The sequence below is a fragment of the Arvicola amphibius genome, chromosome 1 (assembly GCF_903992535.2).
Source record: "Arvicola amphibius chromosome 1, mArvAmp1.2, whole genome shotgun sequence".
Taxonomy (NCBI): Eukaryota; Metazoa; Chordata; class Mammalia; order Rodentia; family Cricetidae; genus Arvicola; species Arvicola amphibius.
The window spans coordinates 12,825,757-12,845,078 of NC_052047.1; the positions used below are offsets into that span (position 1 = coordinate 12,825,757).

At 45.8% G+C, this 19,322-nt stretch overlaps 1 protein-coding gene across 4 annotated transcripts in view; it reads right to left on the reverse strand.

The window, feature by feature from the left end:
- Window positions 1–19,322, reverse strand: part of Shroom3 (shroom family member 3) — a 282,941-nt gene that overhangs the window by 137,323 nt on the left and 126,296 nt on the right. Inside the window, exon 1 of one of the 4 annotated variants that reach the window (XM_038331810.2) lies at window positions 10,979–11,093. The exons of the other annotated variants lie outside the window; for them this stretch is intronic. The gene's annotated coding sequence lies outside the window, so the exon portion shown is untranslated. Of the gene's footprint in view, window positions 1–10,978; window positions 11,094–19,322 lie in introns of those variants that run through there. 4 annotated transcript variants of the gene reach the window in all.

Consider the following 19,322-nt stretch of genomic DNA (forward strand, 5'->3'; position numbering starts at 1 on the left):
GTCAGTGTGCTCTTAACCCCTGAGTCATCTCTCCAGCCCATGATAAATGGGTTTTCCAATTGACTGGCCTCCTCAGCAGCTACTTTAGGAAGAGCTGAGAAGACACCAGATGCATGTGATACAGACAGAAGTTACATTGATGGCAGCAGGACATGGCCCCATGAAGCCTTTGCTGAAGGACTGAGATTAGAATTGTCTTCCCCAGTCATAGAATCAGGCCGATCACTGCGAGTGGAAAGTGTAACAGGAAGCCAGGGTGGGAGTCAGATGGCAAGGCTCCAGAGCTGTGGACACGGAGAAAGTCCAGCAACAGCTCCTTGATGACCCAGAGACACGACCAGCAAATACGGGAGGACAGGGGATGTTGTCGTTGTTGACACAAGTGGTATTGAACTCACATAGATATTTAAGGGGAAAACCAGACTTTGTTGTTAAGTCTAGGGGTGGATAGAGCCTCAGGGTGTAGAAAATATGGTCAGGTTCTCCCTCATCCCCACCCAACCTGGCACCAGCCCTTGTTTGATGAGGGTGTCTGTCCCTCTAGACATCTCTTTCTAGGGTATGTGTATGTGTGCGTGTATATCTGTGTGTGTGTATGTATCAATGATGAAAATGAGACATATATGCATCCACTCCTCACGTTTATCTATAATCAACATAATTCAATGTATGTGCTGTGTGTGTGTGCATACATGCATGTATCCGGAATACACATATAAAATCAAGCAGAATGCAGAGCTTCAAGTTGAAACTACCTCAAAAGGAAGTGACTCTGTCTTTCCCTAAATTCAAAATGTAGTAAAAATAGAGTGCAGAGGAGTGCTTTGGCTTGCCTGGCCTACATATTTACTCGTTTAACACGGGCCCTTGTGACTGAAAAGTGATTATTCAACAGTCATTGTCCCCTCTTCCCTCACAAATGTAACTCTGCTTCTCTTGCAGTATCAGGTCAACATGACCTCAGGATGCTGGATCCTTCTATGACTCCAAGAGAGTCATGCTCCAGCTGCACCGACCACAGTCATTACACTCTGCCATGGCTAGCGCAGTCCTGAGCCCAGCACACAACACTAAATAGGAAACCTGACCCAAGGCGACATTTACAGTGAGGAGTGGTGGCAAAGTGCATCCCTTGTTCTGCCACTCCAGGGCTGTGGATAAACCCAGGGCCTCACATATTCTAAACAAAGACTGGTTATCACTGAGCAATACTTAAACCCTTTCTCAATCTTTATAAGTCATACAAAATTGGGACTCTTTCTTTCCTTAGCAAGGCTGCGTAAGAGCATGACACCTGGGGCTCATGCAAAGGGTTGAGAGAGGAAGCAGAGACAAGCCCGAAGCCTCGACGGCCTCACTGTCCCACGGGCATTCGCAGCATGTCATCTATGCAGCAGAGAAGGTGTTGGGATTAACGGTCGAATGATTGACTGAAATGAGCAACCAGGCAACCCAACAGGAGAGATAACAGAGCTGCCTACTTTCTGAATAGTCAGAAAAGCTAATGGTAGCTGGACATGGTAGTGCATGCTTGCAATCCCAGCACTCAAGAGGCTGAGGCAGGAGGATTGCTTCAAATTGGAGGCTACATAATGGGATTCAATATAGATGGTGGGGGATATAATAATTTATTGAATTACTATTTGTGTCAGGCAATATTTCAAGTGTTTTAAGCAAGTTACCTCATTGAATCCAAACAACAACCCAATAAGATAGATGTTGATTACTCCTTACTTTCTAGACAAAGATGGGCCACAGACTATAACTTACCTAGATAGACAAAGAAGGTCCACAGACTGTAACTTATCTAGATAGACAAAAAGGGTTCACAGACTGTAATTTATCTAGCGTTATAGCTTCATCAACAAAAAGAACCGAGGCTCGTCCCCAGGCCTCCTAACTGTGGAATGCTCTGTGTGGTATGGAAATCAATCTGAGATAGCCAGATTTTCTGGGAGGGTTGTTTTGTTTGAGACAGTTTCTCTGTGTAGCCCTGGCTGTCCTAGAACTTGCTCTGTAGACCAGGCTGGCCTTGAACTCAGAGAGATTCGCCTGTTTCTGCCTCCCGAGTGCTGGGATGAAAGGTGTGCACCATCATGCCCAGTTGTATTTTTGTTTTTGAATAAGTTTATCATAGGAAGCCAAAGTAAAAGAATAAATAGAACGAGATTGATAAATCATTGATAGATGACTGATGGATGATAGACAGACAGATAGATGACAGATAGACAGAGAGACAGACAGACAGATAGATGACATTAAATTGGGTGCTCAAAACATCCAGTAAAGATTGGCTTGTAGAAGCCCCCTTTAAGGCAGTCAGCTGGAGCTCCTCACAGTAAGGCCCAGGAAGAGCAGAGTGTCCCTTCAGGTGAGGTTTCCAAGTAAAAGAACAAACAGCAAGAGGTAGAAATGACATAGAATCTGAGCTTGTGATAGCCAGCAGAAACTGCCTGGGGAAGGGGAAGCAGCTGGCTGGAGATGACAGAGCCTTCCTCCCTGTCTTCATGGATAAGCTCACCATGCATGAATGTCCACCTTCTTCCCCACACAGGCACGGCCATCATGGGATGGACAATAGGAACATCTTGGGAACGGTTGACTTAGCTGTTCTCAAGGACCCTATGTTTTTATTATTGGGGTGTTTTACTGTTCTCTTCCCACTCTGTCAAAGAGTTGGGGGACGAGGGGGGCCTAGGCCCATCCCCAGACCTTGGAGGACATTTTGAAACAAACATACTTGGTTCTGAAATGGGGGTGGGGCAACCCGGCTCCCAGAGCCAGTTTCTCAGTGAGCTCAAACAACACATGTCCACTCACGGATATAATGTACACTCCACTCCACAGTGGGGTTCCAATCCTGCCTTCGTCTCTTCTCAGAGAACACCCCTTTTCATTGGTGCCAGAATGCTCACTGCTCTTAAAAACGTTCCCACAGCCACTGTTGCTGGCCAGACCCAGGCTTCCTCTTCTCATTACACATCTGTGAATCTCCGTGTCTACTTGCTAAACAACCAAATCCAAGGCACACATTAGGGCCTTGATTTATGGAGACAGGGTTGTTCGGGAATCTCCCATTTTGTTCCCTTTCCCAACTTCACACAGCAGGTGTTATTTTGGCATCGGGCCCTTGGGGGGCAGTACTTCCCGGTGCTGGTGTGGTTTAGTCATTAAAATGCCAATGAGCACACAATGGCAGCTGAAACTGTCAACTCTCATTCCCAGGACTGTCCTGTTAGAGCCTCACTTCTATTTTTATGGGTTTTGCTTTTGTTTTAAATTTTCGATGTTTTGCACAATCACATCCCTTAAATGTCTCCATGACTCTGGAGACTGGGAAGGCATTTCTATGGCTTACTGCTGTTTATTCATGCCACGCACTTAAATAAATATTTGAGTATCTGCATGTGCCAGCACCAACCTAAGCACCAGGAATCAACTAGCTATGTTCTCGATCCTTACAGAGGACAATAAAAGGTAGCGATCTATAGCATGTGACAGTTTCCTCTCAACCAACAGGAAAGCTATTAACAACTATAAAAGGTCCATGGCATTCGGGATGTAGCTCAATGGTAGAACACTTGCCTACCATACACAGTGTCATGGGATCTAGTCCCAACACCGCAAAACAGGGTGTGGAAGGCACAGCATTAGACAAAGTGTTTTGTGAGCGAAATCTGGCATGGCTGTTAAGAGCACCTACTCACAGGCAGACAGCCCAGGTTCAAATCCCAGCTCAACCACTCTGTGATCTTGGTTAATTTCTTACCAGGTATCTCAACAGTTTAACCTATTAAATGGGACTAGAAATTGTCATTTTGTCCTGTGACTACACTGAGAGTTTGTGCTTTTTAGTAAGTCATTCAGAAGATGATAAAAATGACACTGTGTTGGTTCAGAAGAGAACATGAGTTCTAGTCTACCACCGACCAATTCTTTGGCGGCCAGCGGCAGTGATGTAACAACTCACTGTCTTGGGAACTACAGAGGCTAATAGCATCATCAAGGGCTTCATAGCTAGACCTTGATGGCCACTGCAAGGGGATGACTCCCCTGGCTACTACCCTAAAGTAAATCAAAGCTGCTCCCGTCAGCAACTTCCTGCTCTCAGAAGCCCTGACTGTCATGTGAGCCAAAGATAACTTCGGGTGGCCAGTCCAGAAGGACCTGCCTTAAGAAACAGATCTTGGAAAAAAAAACAAGGATTTGGGAGGAATACTAGGGGGTGAAGCTCTCATCCAAACGTCTGAGAACCCATCTGGTGATTGAAGTCCTTGCCTCTCTGAGAACATTTCCCATGATAAAAGCTCATGGTCTTACATAGACTCTTGTAGTTATTGAACTTTTTTTTCTCCCTGGCTCTGCAGCAAGGATACTCCTGGCCAATGATAGTCTTCAGAAGCTTGGAGGGGAAAGAGGGGACTCCTAACCAAGGATAGTCTTCAGACACTTGGAGGGGAAAAAGGGGTACTCCTAACCAATGATAGTCTTCAGACGCTTGGAGGGAGGGAAACACTCCCTGACTCCCTGAAGCTTCCTGAGTTATCACTGGACATGACTTATGACCAAATTGTTCAAGTTCACAGACATAGGGGAATACAACAGAATCTAGAATCTAGACATTTAAAGGGGTGTCCAGAAGATAATTCTGAAAGGGCTTCAAAGTGTTCTGAGGCTTTTGCATGGCAATGAAAACACACGGATCCCTTGTTATTGTATCTGCAACAAGGTCCTCCCAGTGGATCCTGTGACCTGGAGCAGGGATCAGTTTCAAAGCTCAGACATGGCCACATGATGAGTCCAGTGCAATCCAACAACTGCTATTTACTTATTTATCTGAAACTGGCACCTGAAATCTTGAACTTTTCCTGTTCTTGAGAGTATGGATTTGATATTTTCATTAAAACAATGACTTTGCTTTAAACAAGGGCAGTTTTTCTTTTCCTTTTCCTTTCCCCCCCCCGTGAGTTGTGTGTTGTGCATGTTTGTGTATTCATGGGCTGTTTCTGGCTTTTGTTTGCATACGTATGGGTGCTCACGTATGTGTGTGTCTGTAGATGAAGAACCAAGGTCAGTGTGAAGAATCCCCATCATTCTTTCTCCTCTCAGTCAAACCCAGAGTGCATTGATACACTAGGCTCCCTAGCTAGCTGGCTCCGGTGATCCCTGTCTGCACTTTTTGGTGCTGAAATTGTAGGCAGGCGGCCACACCCAGCTGGCATTTACAGGGGGTTCTGGGGATTTGAACTCTGAGCCGTATGCTTGCACAACAAATGTTGTAACCACCGAGCTATCACCCAGCACCAAGCCCTGTTTTTTCTGCATATATGAGAGAAGATAACATTGAGACCTGACCAGTTGGGAGAAGTAGCTATTTCAGAGTCCACGGTCTGGAGTTTAATCATCACAATAAAATCTTATAAATCAAATTCTTGAGCAAATGCTTGATAGTTTGTTCCACTGACCCTGGGTCAACAGCTTCTCCTGTGGCATTTCTAGTGGTGACTGACGCATTTTCAGACAGACCACAGCTCTATGGCACACACTCATTCATCCTGTCCCTAAAGCCCAGTCTAGTAGCAATAAATGAATGGGCAATAGCCAGCCAGCATGAAGAAGGTTCTCCTAGCGCCAGGTCCCATGAATGACAAAGTTCACCATTGAATCTTTACGGCTGCTCTCTGAGGGAAGCCCCGTAGGCACAGACAGAGGCTTCTACACCGCCTGCCTTCTTCAGTGCTTGCTCTTGAGGCTCCAGCACTGGCTCTCCATGTCTTCCAACAACACATCCCTTCACATATGCTATCCCGTTTTTCAGGCCCGCCTTGCTCCCTACGGCTCAGGCTCACTTACCCCCGTTCCAGTCTTTTCTCCCACCATCTTTTAGAAAAACAGCACCCCTTCATCAAAAACATTTCAAGCCCACCGGCACGACTGAATTAATTTGTTCTCTGTGATCCTTGACTAGAACTCCTCCCAGTTCACTTTTGTTCACAGCTCTAAACCAGGACCTAGAGAGACAACTGGAACATGCCAGGGACTCCATGAGTATTTGCTGGTTAAATCTGATGTAAGCGAGAACAGGTTCAGAATAGGCAAGTGGACATGCCTTTCATTGAGAGCCTGCCTTCATTAGGATCTCACATTCCAGAAAACAAACTCAGCCAGTGCCTTTTCCTGGAACTGCCTTAAACCATCAGGGCTGGGGCAATGGACCTAAATAGCACACTCTAGGAATCAGCAGTACTGCGTATGTGTCCTGTGTTCAAGAACTGTGTGCACCTCGTCAAAACCCCCTGAAGTATTTTGTGGCCCCACTGGGAAATGTCCCAAGGTAAAAACACCAGGAAGGACAACAAAAATGTCAACATTCTCCTGAAAATGTCTTCCTGTGGTAACACAATGTGGCCAGTTTACAACTTCCTCTAGATGCCAGTCAAATTCAAGGGCCATTTCCAGGCTTCTCCTGCACATTCTATTCTCCTTTTACACAATGCATAAGTCCAGTTTGCAAGTGAAGCCCACTCTTAGAGGCTGCCGACCTTCCCAAGCCAGCCCAGTGCCGGCAGAACGCAATGCGGTCTAGCTCTTTCGCTTGTTCTGGGGTACCTGCCCTGCTCTAGGTGCTTAGCACATGCAGTCTAGCTCTTCCGCCTGTTCTGGGGTACTTGCCCTGCTACAGGTTCTTAGTACACGCGGTCTAGCTCTTCCGCCTGTTCTGGGATACCTGGTGCTTAGCAGTATGCAGCGTTCTTCACTCTGTGTTCCAAAGCACAACTGTGGCTTTGGACAATGGCTAATTTAATGTCTGATCAATTGAAAAATACTTTTTTTCCCTCCTGAGGTCCACAGTGGTCCAGAGTCAAGGAACTCCTTTCCTGGGCACATAATATCGTCACAGTAAAATTAATCTGCTTGAAGTTTATGTCCCCGACTAAAGGGTTAAAAGCTCACACTATTTCAAAGGGAGAAGGGGATGTAGCTGCTGATAGAACTATGGAGAATGAGCACCAGGAAGATCACAACACTCCAATCATTTTTTAATGTAAACAATATTTTTACCAATTATTTTACCTGCAGCTTTGAGTGACTAGTTTTTTAACCTCCTTTCTAAGAAGAAGAAGGAGAAGGAGGAAGAGGAGGAGGAGGAGGAGAACGAGAAGAACGAGAAGAAGAAGAAGAAGAAGAAGAAGAAGAAGAAGAAGAAGAAGAAGAAGAAGAAGAAGAAGAAGAAGACGAAGAAGAAATTCTGCCCCCGAGGAGGAAAAATGAAGACCTCAAAAGCAAGTACAAATTGCTCATTTAAAGAACAGAAATTAAGGACACGGGTGCTTTTCTTCCAGTAAGGCTCATCATTCTGCAGAAAGAATTCGAATCCTGTCCCGATTCTTCTTGGGCAGTGGAGCAATTTTGGGTTTTGTGTTAGTTAATTTTAATTTACAAAGCGGGGGTTGGGGGGGCTCCATTCTTGAGACACCACTGTTGCTATGAGACTTCTAGGCCACAACAGATGGCCACAGGACCGGTTCTCAGGCCAAGCCAGAGCTCTGAAGCTCGCCACTCAGGCATACCATTAACATTCCTGGCATACCTTCAGAGGCCGCTCGCCCCGCCACCTTCAGACAGCTCGCCCCAGCTCCTCCGCTAGCTTCTCCGGTGGAGGGGCCCTGGTGGAAATTTGTTGTAAAGGATCCGATCAGAACTTTCCAGGGAAAGGGAGCCAGCCACCTCACTTAGACGCGGCTCCAGGTGGGCACAGACCTGTGTCTGCACCCATGGACACACCCCACTGCACCCGTTCATTTGTCTGTGAGCTCGGCCTCACTCCCAGGCACAGTGATCCACTTAAGACTACCAGCATTCCTCTCCTTGGAAGCGGTTTTAGTGCCAGACAGAGGGCTAAGGGAAAGAAAAGCTCAAGGATTTCTAATTTCCTTTCTTAAAAAGGAAAAAAAAAAAAAGTGAAAAAGGCAGCTGGAGCTCAGGCCTGTACTCTCAGGACTCTCTGAAGCAAGTTCAAGGTCATCTTCAGTTACAAAGTAAGTTTGGGGCCAGCCTGGGCTACGGGAGAAAAAAGAAACAAAGAAAAGAAAATGGCCTGTATTTTTTATTCGACCTTGCTATCATAACCGAACAAATCACTTTGTCCCTTTTCTCGGTCTCCCAAAGTAGGGTAAGGATCCTGACCTAACTGGTATCAGATGAAGGAGTCAATGAGGCGCGATTAATGAACAACTGAGAAATTGTGGCCTAAAAGTAAGGTCACTCAGCCCTCTGCTGCCACGAAGCAAAGATAGGGGAAGAAGCAGACCGCTGGCCTCCTTGTTGCCCAACTGCTGTGCCCACCCCTTGCGTGGCTGTCCCTGACACTGATGGGGGCTTTGGTGGCTATAGTCCCCAGATAGTTTTATCACTGGCGTTTTGGATCCTGGTAAAAGAACAACAAAAGCCAAAGCAAGCCATAGCTTCTCAGGGTGGAGATCATTATGTTCCATCTCAGAGTTTTCTTGACTTTCAAACCAAGCCTGCGGTGCTAAGGCAAAGTCCTCCCTGGAGCCTGTCGCCAGGGACTCCCCTGACCACACAGGGCCAGCAGTGCCAACCCACTTCCGTTCCAGTTCCGGTTGTGGAAGACTCTCCTGTCACTGGGATTATTGGATTTGCCACAAACCCACTGCTGCCAGGGTCATTTGGCTTCCACTCCTGAGTCTAGTCTGTCTAACTGGGAAGAAAATGACTGGAGGCAGCTGAGGTCTTTTGCCTTCCAAAATCTCCCATCTGAGAGGACAGTTTACCAACTGTCCCCAAAACGGAACCATTTGAATTACTGTAAGGTTGTTTTGTTTGTTTGTTTATAAAAGCATGCTTCGAAAGATTTGGAGTAACCAAATGACAACTGGTGACATTTTAACGACGTTCAGAGGTGGCGGGGATGCCACTGTGTTCAGGGTTGCCTATGGATGCCCGGGCTGAAACAAGGAAAACTCCAGCCAACTATTCAGCTTCTGAACTCACGGGCCTCCCTGGCTCTGAACAGCCAGGAGCCAAGGTAGAGGCATAGGACGGAGGCTTAAGAGGAAGTATCGGCCAGCTGTAGCCTTCTGTTCTGGGGCTGAACCTTTCAAGCCAGTCAGTGGGGCGCACCATGTGGGGAGGGGGCTGGGCAGTTCTATTGAGCCCCTTTGTGTGCTGTCCCCAGAACCACACAACCAAAGAGGGAAGAGGGAGTGAGCAGGCATTCCACAGCTCCGGGAAGGAGACTTTTAAAAATGGTCGTCTCCAGGGAAACAATAAATTTAGATACTTAATCCCCACGCACTCCAATGTAGCCCTCTAAAGATACTGTTCTTGGAATGAAGTAGCTGTGTGTCCACCCCAGTCACTAGTGATTGTGTTGAGCTATATATTTGGGGTGCGCTCAACTCTGTGCAAATATACAGGGGCTCTCTAAGACACAATATGAAATGAAGGGTGTGACAGTTTTCAACTTCCTCCCGTCTGTGTCTTAAAAATACTGAGATTTTTACGGTGGCTTTTAAAAAAGATACTAACTAAAGATTGCATTTATTTCTTCCAGTGTGACATTGACCAACCCTTAATTCAGGATATCACTTTTGATTTACGTGTTTTCTTGGTTGTAACTCACAAGCCAGGGGTAGAATTTTAAAATAAGAACCGACGCCAGCCATTTGCCACCTACTTCTATTTCGGTGCCTATTTCTTTCAAACTCTTCCAAAACTTAAAAACATACTTAGTATTATCTTGCTACCTACAAATCAACAACCTAATATACCAAATGGACACATATTATATTAAAAAGATTGAGAGTGGTGGTCACATTTTACCCGATATGCTACTTCTGGGGCTTTCACTTTTCAAAGCAATCATATTTAGTATTTATTATTCATTGGCTGTGTGTTGCCGCTGCGGGGAAGTGTTTGGAAAATTCCAACTGATTAAAACTGCGGAGGAGGAGAAGCCACGTTTCAGGATGATTAACATAGATAGATGCTCAGCCCGCAGGTGCTCTGGATGCTTATCACCGGCCCTCCACCTTTACCTGTCTTCCCCACAGAGGTTTACCAGTCCACTAGCACCCTGGGGACATCAGGAAGGAAAACACCTCCTTTCAGGAAGGTGCTCAAAGTCAACTCAGAATCCCTTGACTTCCAAAAAGGCCCTTACTGTTTGTAAAGTAGTTTCATTAAAAGTAAATTAAAAACCCAAGATTAAATGACTTCTTGCCTTGTCTGGGCAAAGCAGGCAAATGGGAACCCTGGTTTCGAACCCAGTGATCTTTTTACTAACACCTCACATAACAGTACTTTAATGGCTGCCCGTGAGAAGACGGGACAGTCCTGGAAGGATTTGTCCAACAACGTGCGCTGAAAGAGAGTAGGGTTTAAGGAAGACCCAGGGCCCACTGTTGTAGCTTCTCCACTGCTCCAGTTTAGATGCTGGAGCACAGGGGGGGGGACAAGGGTCACACTCAACCCAGTGGTACTGTCCGAACTCCTGACTGACGTAGAATTCACTAATTCACCCGTGCTGAACAGACCTGACAAGGAGAAGGCACACTCACCAGATGGAATTAAAGAGAACCCTAAAAACAGTGTAGCTCACGGTAAGAGAACCATAAAAACAGTGTAGTTCACACTGTGATAGGAAGCCTGAAGGTCGGGCACTGGAGCCAGCCAGACTCCGTATTTTCTCAGAAGTAGCATATAGATCTGTTGGCCTTAATGAAAAGTCTCTTTATTCTCATGCGGCAGTAAGTATACAGAGTGGTGAGGGGCGCAGAGGTCTGTCACATCCCTCCCACCCTTTACAGCTTGTATTATTATTTTGCAGGCTTATCTGCCAACTGGAGAAGTCGGTTTCACCATAAAGCCCTGGGTCTCTTTAGTCTATCTTCTCCATACGGTCACTTCGGTGGCGATCAACCGGGGAGAAATAACAGACTTAAACGGAACTTACCTCACAGAAGAGGGAACTCAGGCACCTCCATTGTCCTCAGTTTCTCTGGATACTTCTGTCCGGTGTGACGCACGGCCAAGCTGGCCCACCAACGGGGCTTGGCGGCTTGAGCAGGTGGCACGGAGGCAGCCTCCCGACTGCAGAGCCAGAGCTAAGTCACAGGTGTCTGACACCCAGGCACCTCAGCTCCTGGAACCTGCGCCGTCCTGATTAGCCAAGCACAAAGGCAGTTCGAATTACTGCCCTCTCCCCAGCCAATCGCCTGCCGGCCTGGCTGACAGGAGCAGGCCCCCTGATGTCAGGGACGCCTACTGGCTGGCCAGGACCCACAGCCGGTTTCTACAGTGCCGGAGGGCGGTCGGCTCCACGCACCCTGGAGCTGTTGTCAGAGTTAGGAGCTCTCTCTACCCGCTCCGCCAAAGTCGTCACCCTAGGGTCCTCCGATTCTCAAACACAATTGTGTGTGCAGCGAAGGCAAAGCCAAGCAAAGGCATGTGCGCACGTGTGTGTGTGTGTGTGTGTGTGTGTGTGTGTGATCGCGCGCGTGTATGTGTTTGTGTTTATCTTGCCTCTTTGCCTGGTTCTAGACACTCAGGCCCCTATGCAGCTGCTGGAACTGGAACTCAATTCTTAAATAGCTATGTTTTTACCAGAAAGACTTTCTTACAGAAACTGGTAGGCAGGGAGACACAATCACAAAGAAAGATCTTTCTACAGTCACCGTTCTGAATGATGAAGTCCAATGTCGTGGGGGAAAAAATCACTTCAGATGAGAAAAAATAGATAAAACTCCTGGAAGAATGAAAGAGACAGCATACTGCTGTTTAAACTCCAGCAGAGTGGGGCGTTGCAGCCCACCTGTGGGCAGAGCTGTTACTGGCTCCCTAAGCTGCAGCCAGCTGAAGGCATCCCGAGCCCCTGAAACAGCAACCCTTTGCAGTTGTATGGCTAGGCAGCCCTTGATTCAAGTATGGTATTTGCCCCAGACTGTAGGGGTCAGTTTAACAGTAACCATAGACACAAAGAAAGAGAGAACAGAACACACAGAAAACGGGGGTCTAAGTGTGTCTGAGTTTGTGGGTATGTAAATGGATTCTTATCTGTCTGGGATGCCATGGCGTGTGTGAGTGGGAAGCATGAAATTCACAGACAATCTGCGAACTTCCTTGAAAAAGAACGGGATTAGGATTTGCAGAGTATTTCTTAGGTAAGGAAAAACTTAAGGAGCACGCACACAGATAGATTACTCCCAGCCCACCCCCACAAAGGACCATTCAGACACGGAGGAAGTCTAAAGTGTCTCCAAGATGGCGTGCTTCAAAGAAGAGAAGAAAACTCATTTAAAGACTTTCTCTCTAGAGGTGGTCTCTCCAGAAAACTCCACTTGACTTCCAAAGCTATGTTTAGCTCTTAACGTGAAATGCAAGGATTGAGATGCACAAGGGTTACAAAAAGAGGCAACCAGGCAATCCTGATAAAAATCTTGTCAGAAAGAGAACTCCTGGTAGAGTTTGCATTATAGATACAGTCTTATTGGAAAACAGTCTTCTGGAGTAGGGGACAGGTAGCCTAATGATGCAATACTTGTTTAGCATGAGTTAGAAAGGCCGAGTTGGGGTCCCAGCAAACACACACACACACACACACACACACACACACACACACACACACCTTTTCTTTTAGAAAGGCAAAACTGAGCCGGGTGGTGGTGGCGCACGCCTTTAATCCCAGCACTCGGGAGACAGAGGCAGGCGGATCTCTGAGTTCGAGGCCAGCCTGGTCTACAAGAGCTAGTTCCAGGACAGGCTCTAGAAACTACAGGGAAACCCTGTCTCGAAAAAACCAAAAAAAAAAAAAAAAAAAAAAAAAAAAAGGAAGAAAGGCAAAACTGCCAAGTGGTGGTGGCACACACCTTAAATCCCAGCACTGGGGAGGCAGAGGCAGGTGGATCTCTGAGTTCAAGGCCAGCCTAGTCTATAGAGCAAGTTCCAGGACAGCCGAGGCTGCATAAAGAAACCCTGTCTTAACACCCCCTCCCCCCAGCAAGAAGTCAAAATTGTCTTGTTTTCCTCTCCCTATGTTAGAGCCTCCCCAAAGGCCACGCACCCCTGAGTCGCATTCCCTTCCTATGCCCGGCCTGCCAGAGTTCAAGATCTTGAATGTGTTCAGCTTAACAACTTCCTGCTGCCAACCAAGACCTTATCTCCAGCTCCAGGGTACAGAATGACAAATGCTTGGGTCTGACATTTGTCTATCTCCAGCCGCCTTCTAGTGTGGGAACACCATTTCCTCAAACAACAATCTTCACAGGGGGAGAAGAGGAGCTCTGCAGGGGTCAACTCCCAACTCCTTTTCATATCAACAGCATCCCCTGGCAGTCCTGCATCCCCTGGTGCATCCTCTGGTAATCCTGCATTCCCTGGCAGTCCTGCATGCCCTGGTGCATCCCCTGGAAGTCCTGCATCCCCTGGTGCATCCTCTGGTAATCCTGCATTCCCTGGTGCATTCCCTAGCAGTCCTGCATCCCCTGGCAGTACCACATCCCCTGGTGCATCCTCTGGTAATCCTGCATTCCCTGGTGCATCCCCTGGCAGTACCACATCCCCTGGTAGTCCTGTATCTCCTGGCAGCCCTGCTCTGTCCGGCCTAAGCTCACTTGAAATCTTTTCAAGTTCTTTCTGACAATATCCTCAACAGGTTTTTGGTTCCAGGAACTATATATACAGCTCATGTCTTCGTGGAGGCTCTGTCTTAGTAAAAGAAATCTCGGTGAGTTTCTAGGGAAGTTGAAACAGGCTTGTAAAACCTCTCTAAATTGTGTTGAAGCTCACAAATCATGAGCCAAGTAAACGAACCATTGTGATGTCTACAATGAATTGATGCTCATGCTTGAGGTGTGGCTACATGGTTGAGTGTTTGCTTAGCATGTGTGAGATTCTGGGCTAAGTCTCCAGTGGGGGTGTGGGGGTGCCTAGTCACAGAATGAGATTGTAGCATGTGGTCTCTGACGATTGTGATAGCAATTGCATGTGGTTAAACCTGTAGCTTACCACCATTGCAACGATGCCTGCAGTGATGATGCCGCATTCTCAAATCTTCATTAAAATGCTCTAACTATTAGTCCAACCTTACGGATGAGAAACTGGGTAACCTGCCAATCATTCTACAGCATGCAATGGAACAGGAAGGAGCAGGCAGATCTAGCCTTTGGGAGATGATCTCAAGGCCCACACTTCAGCCATCACCCTCAAGGATGGGGGTTTTGACATTCACAAGTGAATATCAAATTTCAGTTTCTTTTCCTCTGAAATGAACTGATTTGGAAACTGAAGCTGATAACATCAGTCATCCACTCAGCATAGTGCCTGGCCCATGGGAAGAGCTCGGGGTTCCCTGAGAGAAACGGTTCCTCTCCCCACTTTCACCACAACCTGAAGTGAGGCAGCAGAGTGTATCTCTTCACTCAGTAGTCAGGCAGTTGTCGCTCACAGGCAGAAGGACAAGAGGCCTAGGGTCCTCCTGTCTGGCAACAATGCGGCTGATACAGTCTCTGTGTCCCTCAGGGCCTGTGTGTTAGCTGCTCTGTCTCCACTGTGACGGTCCTGGTGGTGGAGAAGCCTTGAGGAAGACTCTAACGGTCTAAAGCAATGGACCGAGTCCCTGGGAACAAGTCGGTGGCAGACCAGGAAGCAGTCACTTGAACAAGTCACTTACCACGTCACACTATGCCTCGTTCTAGGAGGATCCTGGTCCAGAACATCACATGCACCCTCCCGTGCCAATACTGGTGGTGAAGACGGACTTAAAGACAATATGAGATTTTGACACAATATGATGATTTTATCTTTCCTTTTATCTAAAACCTAGTAGCCCCTCGACTCTGGCACATCCTTTTTTCCTCTGAGTACCTTTTCCAAACCAACGCAAGGACGGGAGGGTTTCATGTTACCCTGGTGCTGAACTGCACCCCATGACAACAGCGTCAGACGGGGATTTTCCTTAATGGTTTGCACATGTCCCTGCAGGGTGCTTGTTTGGGATTAGAGATGAATTTCCGTGCTGGGAAAGCTGCACAAAACACAAGACTGGTTTCTTTCTACTTGCTGGCTGTCCTTAACACTGTCACCTTTCTGGAGGAGTTGGGGACAGAGGGATTTTGTAGTAAGGTCGATCTGGATGCCAGTTTGAGTCCTCCTTACCAAATATTCATGACATATTCTCAAAGCTCCGAACAGTCCCTCCGTAGGTTTTGGAAAATGAGAAGTTTGTCCTTAATACTCTCGGGAGGAATGTAAGGAATTTTATGAATGGAGGAGGCAGAAAGAGCCTCTTGGCATCTGACCTGAGTTTCTTTTCCTGGAGCCCTCGCCCACTTCCAACATGCTGTGCCCGGGACACACGTACCTGCGCATGCTGTATGTTCTCTCTGTTGCCTCTCACACAAGATTGTCTGCTCCGTGAGGACAAGCATGCTTGTTTGTGTAGTTTTTTGTTTTTGTTTTTTAAATCACAGTTGAGTCCCAAGTGCATATAACAATGGCTGGCATAAATTAGATGCTTATTCAGTAAGTTAAACTTTATAAAATCATGGGAAAGGTTCAGAAAAAGTGGTACTTTTCATATCTCACTCACAGAATTCACAGTGCATTGTGTGTGTGTTTGTATGTATGTGTATGTATGTGCATGCATATATGTTGTACATGTGGCTGCTCACACATGTGCATGTGTATGCATGTAGAGGCAAAAAGTCTATGTCCAGAATTCTCTGTGATTCCTCTCTACCTTCCTTTTCTTAAAATAATTTATCTCACTGAACCCGATGAGTTCCCGAGATCTTACCCGTCTCTGTCCCATACTCCCGCACTCATCACAGATGAGTAGGTTTTACATAGAAGCTAAATGTGTCACGCTTTGGTGATAGGGCCTTTACCAACTCAGCTACCTCCCGGGATGCTGGCATCTCTGGAAGACAGAAAGAATCATGTAGAATGGGTCACGGTCGTGAGGGTGGCAGTGGACAGGGATGATGATGTGCAGTTGAGAAACATCTTCAGAACAAAACATGGCAGGCTCTCAGAATCAGTTTAGTGCGGCATCAGGAACGCCCACTTGCAGGCTCCAGGCTGAAAGAGACCTGAGCAGTGAGTTGAGAGGAACCGGATGAGCTCACTTTGCCTCTCCCAGTCCTTCCTTTAATATCATAGGACACTGGGCTTGTTGGAGAACTCCAGAGCGTCTCAAGGAGTCAGATTTTCCAGGCTGCTCTCGGGGAGCGAACTCTTTGGCTAATAAGCCAATGCACCTTTGCACTTGGGTGAGCGTTTTCTTATGTCAATCTGAAGGCGCCTCAGCACTAACAAGGCTGATGAGATCATGTGCAGATGCCGAGTAAGGCTAAACTACCACTCCTTCCCTGTCTAATAATTATAAGACATGCACTACTGATAGCACCAAAATCAAAAGGCCTATTTCTCACTGCTGACGTAAGTCACCACAGTCTGGTGACTATTTAGTTTCATTTTGCCTCGGGGCTCCTGACCCAGAGCAACCAGGTCTTCCCTATTCTTCACTCTCTGTTCATAATCTGCAATTCTTAGGAAAACCAAGGAACCTTCTGCCCAAGAATGCTAGTGACCAGAAGTTGGCAAGCAAAGGCACTAAACTGCTATCCCCTCAAAGTCCCGACATCCCAGGTGGGAAAGCCAGGTTGCAGTAAGTGCTAAGAATTGGGGTAAAGGAAATACACTTAGGTTCACACTTAGTGCTACGGAAGAAAGGCTGTGAAAAGTAGCAGCACGGAATAAACCTACATCACTAAAACAAACAAGATGTAAAAACAGTAGAACACCTTAGTCCTTCTGACATGTGTTCTTGGTTATTCACAGGGAACTAAAACAATCAAAAAGAAACAAAGATAAAATAATAGTTAAAGTGCCAGTGGGAATTCCAGGATATACTCAAGAGTATGAAAAGACCAAATCAGTGAGTGATAGGAGAAGGAGAATCTCTTTCCAACAACGGAGAATACATTTTTAAAAGAATGGTAATAGATAATTTCCTAGAATTAGAAAAGGAGATGCCAACTCCAGATACAAGGAGCACTGAGGACATAAAAAAGACAAGACCATGAAGAACCTCCCCTCATCACACTATAATTAGCACACTGTACGTACAGAGCAAAGAGAATATTGGCAGCAGAAAGAGTGCTCTTAACTACTGAGCCATCTCTCCAGCCCTAAATACACAGATCTCAATAATAACCCTGAATATTGTTGGTCTGAATTCCCCAACCAAAACACACCGATTAATAGATTGGATTAAAAAGCAAAAACAATCCATTTGCTGTCTCCAAAACATACCTCACCACAAAATATAGACACCTTCTCCTGGTGAAAGGTTGGATAAATAAGCCCCAAGCAAATGGACCTAGTGAAGCAGGTGTCACTGTTCTCAGATCTGACAAAACAGACTCCAAACCAAAACGAGGGAGAGGAGACATAGAGTCACTTCATATTGGTTCAGAGCACAATCAGAGGACACTACAATTCTAAACGCATAAACCCTGTGAGGAGGTGAAAACAACTTCATAAAACAAATACTATTAGGTGTCAAGTCACATATTGACCCTTGCGTAGTAGTCGTGGTGTGTGACTTCATACTCCTCTCACAAGTTGGCAGGTCTTCCTGACGAAAAGTAGAGAAAAATATGAATTCTATGATATGATAGATCAAGTAGACTTAACAGAAATCCACAGAACATTCCATCTAGACACTGCAGAGCACACATTTTTATCAGCATCCCTTGGAACCTTCTTTAAAATAGATTATACACTAATCGATTAGTATATAAAGCAATTTTTGGAAAACCGATCTGATTTGTTATTTTCTATTTGATCACAATGGAATAAGCCTACCAATGAGCAGCGAGAGAAATCCTAGAAAGTACATAAACTCCCGGAGTTTAGCCAGCACACTAGTGAATGAAGAAGGGCTCCCTGAAAATTTAAGAATAAAGTTCAAAACTCCTAGAATCAAATGAAAAGGAAAACACAGCATAGCAAAACCTATGGGGTATAATAAAAACAATCCTAAGAGGAGAGTTTGTAGTCTAAATGCCTATATTAGGAAATCTGAGACGCTGCAAATAAATGACCTAATAATATATCATAAAGCCCCATAAGAAGAAAAACAAACCAAACCCCAAATCAGCAGATGGAGAGAAATCATTTAAATCAGGGAAGAGATGAATGAAATGGAAATGACAAAAACTTCATAGTGCTGGAAGGTGTCATGCCTGTCACTCTTACCCAACTGTGAACCCTGGCCGACAATAACAACCAGCCTGCCAAGATGCGCTCACTGGTGCATTAGGGGCTCAAACACCATGGGCATAGCCAACCGCTTTCCTGGTTGCATTTAAGGCCCACTCCACAAGATGAAACCCATACCTGGCACTATTATTGGGCTAAAAATCTATGGCTAGACAGGTCACAGGCCCTAGAGGGGAATCTATGACTATCCTGCTGCTAAATGGACATAGTATTAAACTCACAATTACTTATTATGATATGATAGTAAGGATCTTGGTCTATTGATACAAATTTAAGGTCGATTTTGTTACATTGTGTATATATATATGATGTATATGCATGTATGTATATATATATTTCTGCTCTTGTTTAAGGTATTGTGCTTGTACAGCTCATTTAAAAATGTAATGTATAATTAAAAATTACAGATTAATAGTCATTTATAATAGTCAAACTTTGTAGTCATATTAGTTAGATTTTCTAGATATACAGAGATTTATTTAAATTAGATAATCGTCAACACTTCAAAGACCTACAGAATGTTTTAAGAACTTGGACTTTTCTCAACAGCGAGACATATCTACTTTGGGTGGCACCAATCTACTTCAGAGAATTTAGTGGGCACTGAAGAAACTTGTAGAATTTGCCATCAATGTGACAAGGCTAGCCATTTGGGCAAGAAACTGCTCTTGCCTGGACTGCTTGGATGGTATGCTGTATGACCTGAACATGCAGGACCCATAGAAAAGTGACTGCTGAACTTTCCAAAAGATGGGCTGGTCCTTCAGGGTTCCTGCTTCACAGAAGAACCTGCCAGACATTCTGCAGGACAGAGAAGAAAGCAACTGACAAACTTTGCCGGTGCAAGGAAGAACAGATCTTCAAATTTTCTGCTTCACTGAAAAGTCTGCCAGAGACTATGGACCTGTAGGCTGAAGAGGGATTCCCCAATGTTACAAAAGAACTTTGGGTGACTGTCCAGGCAGTGAGATGTCTCTGTCAGTCCTAGAATTTTGGAAGTTGCTTACAATGCA